Genomic DNA, 10000 nt, shown 5'->3' with positions numbered 1-10000 from the left:
ACTTTAAAAAAAAAAAAATATTCTGACGTGAGAAGTTTTCAGGGGTGTCTCGTTGGTCTAGGGGTATGATTCTCGCTTAGGGTGCAAGAGGTCCGGGGTTCAAATCCCGGATGAGCCCAGCATTTAGCTGCCTTTTAGAGCCCATGATTGATGTTACATGCTTGATTTCAAAGCCTCAATTGAATTTTGCTCTTGCCATTTTACACAATTAGTTTGTAATTACTTAGGAGTATGTAGTACATTTTCAACCATATGGTGGTACTTTGGGTAAAAAAAACACATTCCCCATTATCTCAGTAACATAATACAACAATATACATCAAATATTTTTTCCACCTCTTTCAATTATTACGTAAATAATATGAGTTTCACTTTAAAAAAAAAAAATTATTCTGACGTGAGAAGTTTTCAGTGGTGGCTTGTTGGTCTAGGGGTATGATTCTCGCTTAGGGTGCGAGAGGTCCCGGGTTCAAATCCCGGACGAGCCCAGCATTTAGCTGCCTTTTAGAGCCCATGATTAATGTTACATGCTTGATTTCAAAGCATCAATTGAATTTTGCTCTTGCCATTTTACACAATTAGTTTGTAATTACTTAGGAGTATGTAGTACATTTTCAACCATATGGTGGTACTTTGGGTAAAAAAAACACATTCCCCATTATCTCAGTAACATAATACAACAATATACATCAACTATTTTATCCAGCTCTTTCAATTATTACATAAATAATATGAGTTTCTCTTTAAAAAAAAAAAATTATTCTGACGTGAGAAGTTTTCAGGGGTGGCTCGTTGGTCTAGGGGTATGATTCTCGCTTAGGGTGCGAGAGGTCCCGGGTTCAAATCCCGGACGAGCCCAGCATATAGCAGACTTTTAGAGCCCATGATTGATGTTAAATGCTTGATTTCAAAGCATCAATTGAATTTTGCTCTTGCCATTTTACACAATTAGTTTGTAATTACTTATGAGTATTTAGGACATTTTCAACCATATGGTGGTACTTTGGGTAAAAAAACACATTCCCCATTATCTCAGTAACATAACACAACAATATTCATTAAATATTTTATCCAGCTCTCTGCATTATTACGTATATAATGAGTTTCACTTTAAAAAAAAAAGTAATTCTAAGGTGAAAAGTTTTCAGGGGTGGCTCGTTGGTCTAGGGGTATGATTCTCGCTTCGGGTGCGAGAGGTCCCGGGTTCAAATCCCGGACGAGCCCAGCATTTAGCAGACTTTTAGAGCCCATGATTGATGTTAAATGCTTGATTTCAAAGCATCAATTGAATTTTGCTCTTGCCATTTTACACAATTAGTTTGTAATTACTTAGGAGTATGTAGAACATTTTCAACCATATGGTGGTACTTTGGGTAAAAAAACACATTCCCCATTATCTCAGTAACATAATACAACAATATACATCAAATATTTTTTCCACCTCTTTCAATTATTACGTAAATAATATGAGTTTCACTTTAAAAAAAAAAAAATATTCTGACGTGAGAAGTTTTCAGGGGTGTCTCGTTGGTCTAGGGGTATGATTCTCGCTTAGGGTGCAAGAGGTCCGGGGTTCAAATCCCGGATGAGCCCAGCATTTAGCTGCCTTTTAGAGCCCATGATTGATGTTACATGCTTGATTTCAAAGCATCAATTGAATTTTGCTCTTGCCATTTTACACAATTAGTTTGTAATTAATTATGAGTATTTAGGACATTTTCAACCATATGGTGGTACTTTGGGTAAAAAAACACATTCCCCATTATCTCAGTAACATAACACAACAATATTCATTAAATATTTTATCCAGCTCTCTGCATTATTACGTATATAATGAGTTTCACTTTAAAAAAAAAAATATTGTGACGTGAGAAGTTTTCAGGGGTGGCTTGTTGGTCTAGGGGTATGATTCTCGCTTAGGGTGCGAGAGGTCCCGGGTTCAAATCCCGGACGAGCCCAGCATTTAGCTGCCTTTTAGAGCCCATGATTGATGTTAAATGCTTGATTTCAAAGCATCAATTGAATTTTGCTCTTGCCATTTTACACAATTAGTTTGTAATTACTTAGGAGTATGTAGAACATTTTCAACCATATGGTGGTACTTTGGGTAAAAAAACACATTCCCCATTATCTCAGTAACATAATACAACAAAATACATCAACTATTTTATCCAGCTCTTTCAATTATTACATAAATAATATGAGTTTCACTTTAAAAAAAAAAATTATTCTGACGTGAGAAGTTTTCAGGGGTGTCTCGTTGGTCTAGGGGTATGATTCTCGCTTAGGGTGCAAGAGGTCTGGGGTTCAAATCCCAGATGAGCCCAGCATTTAGCTGCCTTTTAGAGCCCATGATTGATGTTACATGCTTGATTTCAAAGCCTCAATTGAATTTTGCTCTTGCCATTTTACACAATTAGTTTGTAATTACTTAGGAGTATGTAGTACATTTTCAACCATATGGTGGTACTTTGGGTAAAAAAAACACATTCCCCATTATCTCAGTAACATAATACAACAATATACATCAAATATTTTTTCCACCTCTTTCAATTATTACGTAAATAATATGAGTTTCACTTTAAAAAAAAAAATTTATTCTGACGTGAGAAGTTTTCAGGGGTGGCTTGTTGGTCTAGGGGTATGATTCTCGCTTAGGGTGCGAGAGGTCCCGGGTTCAAATCCCGGACGAGCCCAGCATTTAGCTGCCTTTTAGAGCCCATGATTAATGTTACATGCTTGATTTCAAAGCATCAATTGAATTTTGCTCTTGCCATTTTACACAATTAGTTTGTAATTACTGAGGAGTATGTAGTACATTTTCAACCATATGGTGGTACTTTGGGTAAAAAAAAACACATTCCCCATTATCTCAGTAACATAATACAACAATATACATCAACTATTTTATCCAGCTCTTTCAATTATTACATAAATAATATGAGTTTCACTTTAAAAAAAAAAATTATTCTGACGTGAGAAGTTTTCAGGGGTGTCTCGTTGGTCTAGGGGTATGACTCTCGCTTAGGGTGCAAGAGGTCCGGGGTTCAAATCCCGGATGAGCCCAGCATTTAGCTGCCTTTTAGAGCCCATGATTGATGTTACATGCTTGATTTCAAAGCCTCAATTGAATTTTGCTCTTGCCATTTTACACAATTAGTTTGTAATTACTTAGGAGTATGTAGTACATTTTCAACCATATGGTGGTACTTTGGGTAAAAAAAACACATTCCCCATTATCTCAGTAACATAATACAACAATATACATCAAATATTTTTTCCACCTCTTTCAATTATTACGTAAATAATATGTTTCACTTTAAAAAAAAAAAATTATTCTGACGTGAGAAGTTTTCAGGGGTGGCTTGTTGGTCTAGGGGTATGATTCTCGCTTAGGGTGCGAGAGGTCCCGGGTTCAAATCCCGGACGAGCCCAGCATTTAGCTGCCTTTTAGAGCCCATGATTGATGTTAAATGCTTGATTTCAAAGCATCAATTGAATTTTGCTCTTGCCATTTTACACAATTAGTTTGTAATTACTTAGGAGTATGTAGAACATTTTCAACCATATGGTGGTACTTTGGGTAAAAAAACACATTCCCCATTATCTCAGTAACATAATACAACAAAATACATCAACTATTTTATCCAGCTCTTTGAATTATTACATAAATAATATGAGTTTCACTTTAAAAAAAAAAAATATTCTGACGTGAGAAGTTTTCAGGGGTGTCTCGTTGGTCTAGGGGTATGATTCTCGCTTAGGGTGCAAGAGGTCCGGGGTTCAAATCCCGGATGAGCCCAGCATTTAGCTGCCTTTTAGAGCCCATGATTGATGTTACATGCTTGATTTCAAAGCATCAATTGAATTTTGCTCTTGCCATTTTACACAATTAGTTTGTAATTACTTAGGAGTATGTAGTACATTTTCAACCATATGGTGGTACTTTGGGTAAAAAAAACACATTCCCCATTATCTCAGTAACATAATACAACAATATACATCAACTATTTTATCCAGCTCTTTTAATTATTACATAAATAATATGAGTTTCACTTTAAAAAAAAAAATTTATTCTGACGTGAGAAGTTTTCAGGGGTGGCTCGTTGGTCTAGGGGTATGATTCTCGCTTAGGGTGCGAGAGGTCCCGGGTTCAAATACCGGACGAGCCCAGCATTTAGCTGCCTTTTAGAGCCCATGATTGATGTTAAATGCTTGATTTCAAAGCATCAATTGAATTTTGCTCTTGCCATTTTACACAATTAGTTTGTAATTACTTAGGAGTATGTAGTACATTTTCAACCATATGGTGGTACTTTGGGTAAAAAAAAACACATTCCCCATTATCTCAGTAACATAATACAACAATATACATCAACTATTTTATCCAGCTCTTTTAATTATTACTGATAAACCAGATATTTATCTGATAAGCTTAGATATGATAAATAACCCAAACCAAATTTATTTACTTTATTACCTTTAAATATAATGGCAACGCTGAAATGATTGCACACCCACACAACCTTTTTATAAAATGTATGGCAATGCTTTACTTAAAGAATAGCTTCATTACAGGTAATTGCGAATGCAGACTAACACAAGAAACACAAAACTGACTAGCTAATACTTAAACAGTAATTCTAAATCAAATCAAAATGGACACCTTTCAAGGACAGTGATCAGCCATGATTAAACCTCCTTCATAATTACCTCCAGCCCCCTGTGCTTCCTTGTTCTTTCTCAACTGCCTTCTCCCTCCTTCTATCACTCTGATATTTAAACCTTTATCACATTAATTAATTAATTACTCATAAGCATTGAGTCTTATTGGCAAGCTCTGCTTTCAATCATGATGTCATAATTAACCCAACACCCAACTTCAGTGGCCTTGTGGGTCTACGCATGTGTGGCCTTGTTCCCATATTATTCAGTTTGTGGAGTCTAGGTGTCTGTCCTTGTTCTGTGTTACATCAATAAGGCATTCTTAAACCCAGAAATCCAAAACAATATCTCATAAGAAATTACTTATTTCAGCAGTATTCTGACTCCACACGCCATCTTGTAACGAGATATGCGAGTCATGCCTCACAAAATGTCTGCTGCTTCTAACATATAATATGTTAGATATTATAACTGTTTAGCGCAAAGGGAAGGCCTCATACGCAGTGAATAGTACAGTGTGCAACAAGCTAAAGTCATCTGCAGCAATAATAGCGGCAGTCAGGAAAACAGAATATAATAAAAGCATAGATTTATTGATTAGTTGATTTTCTGTATTATCAGTCCATCCTCAACTTTTTTCATATCTCCGAAAAAAAGTTCATATCTCTCGTACTGTGCATCATTTGTTTCTCTCTTAAACCTTCTTGAAGCATTTCACTAGTATACAGAAAAATCAATAATATTATCTTGGCAAAAACATCAAACTTCTTAAAGCATATATAACATTGACTTATGCGAACCAGTTATTGGGGTTCAACTGTAGGGAATCACATCACTCACACCTATTCAATAAACTAATTTTTAACCCAAATAATTTCATTCAACTTTCCTTTTAACGTCATCATCCATTTAGTATTTGTGATGCTTGTACCATATTTTAATTATATTCACAAATTCAAATACAATTTTATAAACTTGGGATAATGTAAATAAGTGTGTTTCTTTAATATACCATGTGTTACTTTCAACTCTTCATGTTGAATCACCACTGTATTAATTAGTAAAAGTAAAATTTTATTACAATCGATCTTGTTTGTAACCATTTAGAAACCTCATAATCCTTGTGGTAATGTCCATGGCTTATGAGACAGTATGTTTGAGAAAACATCATAAGAAACAATTCAATGAGTACCCTTTTTTATCTAGATTTTATACTAGCACACCCAACTCTGTCACATAACTACATGTTTTGTTGTACTCCAAAATATCTCCTGTTATTACACTCTTTACCAATTTTAAACCTAGGGAGAGTCAGTAACCTTATAAGATTCACTTGTGTAAATCCTACATAGAAAATAAAGTGTTGTTTGATTTGACTGCAAATATAAGTAGCCATTAACCCAACATTACCAGAGTGATACCGTAGATGACAATATAAACAACAATCAGTTTACCTTATTGTTATTTTTATCAGCTCATGATGAGCATCTTAAAGAAGAAATGTCAGTTTGCATATAGATATTATGTTTGCACCATTGTTACCATCCTAACTTAGAATGCCTCTTCTTTACTGATACCTTACTAGATGTATTCTATCAATGGTTCTGGTTTGGATGTTCTTAGTTACTTTTATGTTATTACTCATATATTTATTTTAAACCTTCTAATTAGTTTAACATATTGGCTATCAGTATTTTATTACCATCCTCTGATGCATACCGAAACCTGGGAGCATCAGTAGTATGATGTATATGTGTGTCTGTTATGATTATACTATACTTGTGGGATTAAAATTAAAAGCAGAAGTAGAATACACCATCATGACTCTAGTAATACCTCTTTGATAACTATACACACTGTCCTTGCCAGCAACCAATCCCTGGTAACCCTCATTCACTATAAAAAAATGAAAACTTAAAAAATGATTTCTTCAGTTAGTGAGTGTATGGGAGACTTGGTCACTCATGGGGATCATTGTTTTACACCTTGTCCACAACCCGCAGGGACACCACTAAGGGTATCCCCCGATTCCGTGGACCTCTTCTTGCCCACAACCCGCAGGGACACCACAAAGGATGCCCCCCGATTCCGTGGACCTTGTCTTGGTCTGTGTGGGGGCCCTGGACAGGCCCATCATCAAATAAGTTTATTAAGTTAGAATCACAGTCACAATATTTATCTGCATCAGTTTCTATTTCTTTCAACTGATATCACCACCAGGTCGGAAACCTTCTTGCAGTGAGACGCATTAATTCAATCGGTTTGTTTCACAGGGACGGGTCTTGCCTTTGATCTACGAGACATTTAATTGTAAGAATTTTCTCACCATTGCATAGTCTCCAGGCTGGACCTTATAACAACATCCCTTCATAAGCTTGTTTGCTTTTCTGGCAAAGTATTTAGATGATGTGAGAATTAGAGTGACAAGTCTGCTGCTGGATGTTGAATAGGGATTGATGGTCTCCCAAAAAAAAATATATATCAATTAAAATAATGATCTTATAAAGGGACAGGTTCAGTGGCTGCTGAGGAGTAGTGTGAATGTCATACAAAACCGAAGACAAAACTTCAAGTCAACTCATGGTAATTTCCACACCCACCCTAAATTATGTGTTCTCAATGTGCATTTGTTAACATGTTCAATTTTGACTAAAACCTTTAAGTGTGTGGTGAGTGCAACCAAATTTTCATACCCATATTTTGACTTATTCCTTAGAATACCTTTCCTGTCAAATATGTACCTCTATGATTTTTTTTTTTTTTACTACCATATACCTTATGGGATAACATATCTGAACACAAATTTCTCAAAACATTTCTTTGCTGTAAAGGATGCTGTACATGGGACAGCTGGGATGTTCCTTCTAATCAAGATACTGTAACATATCAGATACCATTTAAATATAATGACAATTTTAAATGCATGTAAATTCCCCAAAAAATATTTTTAACCTTAGGAATGGACCAGTGGTAGGAGAAATGTTTGATGGTTCTATAGGAATAATTTTCCTGAGTTCATTCTTCTGCAGATGCGTTTGGGCCTCTGCATAAGATGAAATCAACATACATGCCCTCTCTCTCCTTACATGGGTCATCCCATGGGCAGCTTCCGCATATGCCAGGAGGAGGGGTTTGGGGAGCTACTGGTCTGCCCCCACCATCTTTACATAGGCCATTAGCCTTTTGACTGTATCCATTCTTCATCCATTGGCACATTCCTTTTAAATACACAACTCTTGATGTTTTATGAGCTTCTGCTGGTCAATTTTAAAAACATTAAATTGTATAGTGATGTGATTCACAACAGTGGCCATCTTATTTTTGTTACCAAGTGCAACAAGATCACTTTATAACATGTGAGCTTGACACTTAACAACTACTGCCTTTGCAGGGAGTTGCACAGCCTCAATGAGCTCCTTTACTTGCTGTGATATTAGCGTATTATATCACAGCAAAATCACGATGGAAAATGAGGATCTCTAAATCCAATACTACCGCATATCCCGTATATGGCCATCCTGAGTCTCCTTGTTGGTGACAACTACAATCTTTGTAGATGGTAGTGGCGTGTCAGAGATATCAGGTCTAATTGGAGAAATTTTGCTTTAAATATTCCTCACAATCATATTCTAAATCCTGCCTCTCATCCATCCTCTGGGACTCCCGGGTCCCACCAGGTAGCAGAGTAGCAGGATTTAGCGTACCACACCTGACAATGGTCAGGTCATGTGGCGCTGGGAGCAAAAGTTCCCAACAAGAGTACCATGCACTGGAAATGTGTCTTGTCCGTGAAGAGTTCATTAGAAAAGATGTAGCATTAGAGACACATAGTGTGCGGTGTTCTGTAATTTCTATACAAAGGCTGCAGCAGCCGCCACTTAAACATGTTGGTAAAGCAGATGCCACTCGGTCAAGTGTGCAACTGTTGCCCAATCGGTCTATGTGAATCCCCATGTATATGTGTTCAAACTCCCAAGGCCTCTGCTTGTTGTTCATTACAGTAAAGACAGGTATATGATAAATCTGATATATCCAGTGCTGTGGTTTCTGTCAGTGCGTGTATCAGAGTCTCAAATGAAGCAATTATGTCAGTATATTGTACTTTGCCAGCTCTGTGTCAGTTAGATTTAGTAGTAGTAATAGAAAAAGTGTCAGTAAGAGAATCCTGTAAAGAATTTAAACACATCATTAGATCATAAACATATTGAATCAGCATTGTGGTAGCAATCATGCAACTCATTGTGGGACATAGTGGGGCTGTCCATAAAACCTTGGCTTAATTGAGTCCACGTATATTGGACTGTGCTGTAAATAAATGTAGTAAGTACTGACTATCTGCTATTTGATAGTAAGAGATATGCAGATCATAAACCAATGACTAGATGACTGTAATACTTCCATAACTGTAAAATTAATTGATTTACACTAAAAAAATAATAAGAATAATCGCATTGGGTAGATAACCTGCAATAACAGAGTGTTGCAAATACTATGGGTATTAAATAGTATACGTTGTTGTAAAATCTGGAAGAAAACTATTTCTTGTGGTCCATAGATGTTTAGAAACTTGTGACATGATTAGTAATGAAAAACTCATCAAAATCCTCTAACCCCGTGAGGGTCCTCATATCGGTTAGTGCCTTCTGACAGCAGTCTCTCATGGATTCCTGTTAATAATACACAATTTCTTCCAAACCACTCTGAGAAAAAAAATAATCATTAAATCATTACAAATATTTGAGAGAATATCATGATTAGTTGTGCAGCAAATGCGATTTACTAGTAGCAGAACCCAGTAGTGCTGCACCTAATTGTGACCTCCATTCCTTATTTGTGGGCTCATATGCATGACCAATGGATCTAGTAAAGTGGCAACATGCAATCAGATAAATCAGTAAGCATAAAAATGCAACTCAATATGCATCTTATAATAATCACTATAAAATCTGTATTTTTCAATAAGGGCTTTGATAAGGATTCTGCCGAGGTACCTGCAGACCTCAATATTATTTTCTAAAGAATTTCTAGTGGCTCAGTAATAATAATAATAATAATATTTTTTTTAAAACACTTGCTTTTTCTGTGCAAAATGAAATGCATCAATTTGTAAATTAATCTTTTCTCTGGAATGGTCACACCTCTATTGGCTGGGATTTAATTAAAATAAAACAAGCAAAAGCAATAGCATTATTAAGCTCAGACATCATATTAGCATTTGTCATTTGGAAAAAAAAATGGCAGTTTTTTAAACAGATGTTGACAAAACAACATTATCACTTGAGGGAAGCAATGGGGAGGGGGCTGGAGGTCATCCTTGGGTATGGCTGATCACTGT

General features: G+C 36.0%; 6 non-coding genes across 6 annotated transcripts; all 6 read left to right on the top strand.

The window, feature by feature from the left end:
- Positions 1-416: 416 nt before the first annotated feature.
- Positions 417-488, top strand: TRNAP-AGG (transfer RNA proline (anticodon AGG)). The gene has a single exon. It is a non-coding gene; the product is annotated as a tRNA-Pro (tRNA).
- Positions 489-786: 298 nt separating this feature from the next.
- On the top strand, positions 787-858 carry TRNAP-AGG (transfer RNA proline (anticodon AGG)). The gene has a single exon. It is a non-coding gene; the product is annotated as a tRNA-Pro (tRNA).
- A 294-nt stretch (positions 859-1152) lies between these two features.
- Positions 1153-1224, top strand: TRNAP-CGG (transfer RNA proline (anticodon CGG)). Its single transcript has one exon. It is a non-coding gene; the product is annotated as a tRNA-Pro (tRNA).
- A 662-nt stretch (positions 1225-1886) lies between these two features.
- Positions 1887-1958, top strand: TRNAP-AGG (transfer RNA proline (anticodon AGG)). The gene has a single exon. It is a non-coding gene; the product is annotated as a tRNA-Pro (tRNA).
- Positions 1959-2624: 666 nt separating this feature from the next.
- Positions 2625-2696, top strand: TRNAP-AGG (transfer RNA proline (anticodon AGG)). The gene has a single exon. It is a non-coding gene; the product is annotated as a tRNA-Pro (tRNA).
- Positions 2697-3362: 666 nt separating this feature from the next.
- TRNAP-AGG (transfer RNA proline (anticodon AGG)) lies at positions 3363-3434 on the top strand. The gene has a single exon. It is a non-coding gene; the product is annotated as a tRNA-Pro (tRNA).
- The last annotated feature ends 6566 nt before the right edge of the window (positions 3435-10000 follow it).

The sequence above is a fragment of the Crinia signifera genome, chromosome 6, assembly GCF_055691185.1.
Source record: "Crinia signifera chromosome 6, ASM5569118v1, whole genome shotgun sequence".
NCBI classification, from domain to species: Eukaryota; Metazoa; Chordata; class Amphibia; order Anura; family Myobatrachidae; genus Crinia; species Crinia signifera.
The sequence above is the reverse complement of the archived record's forward strand: the minus strand, read 5'-3'. Positions and strand labels throughout refer to the sequence as shown.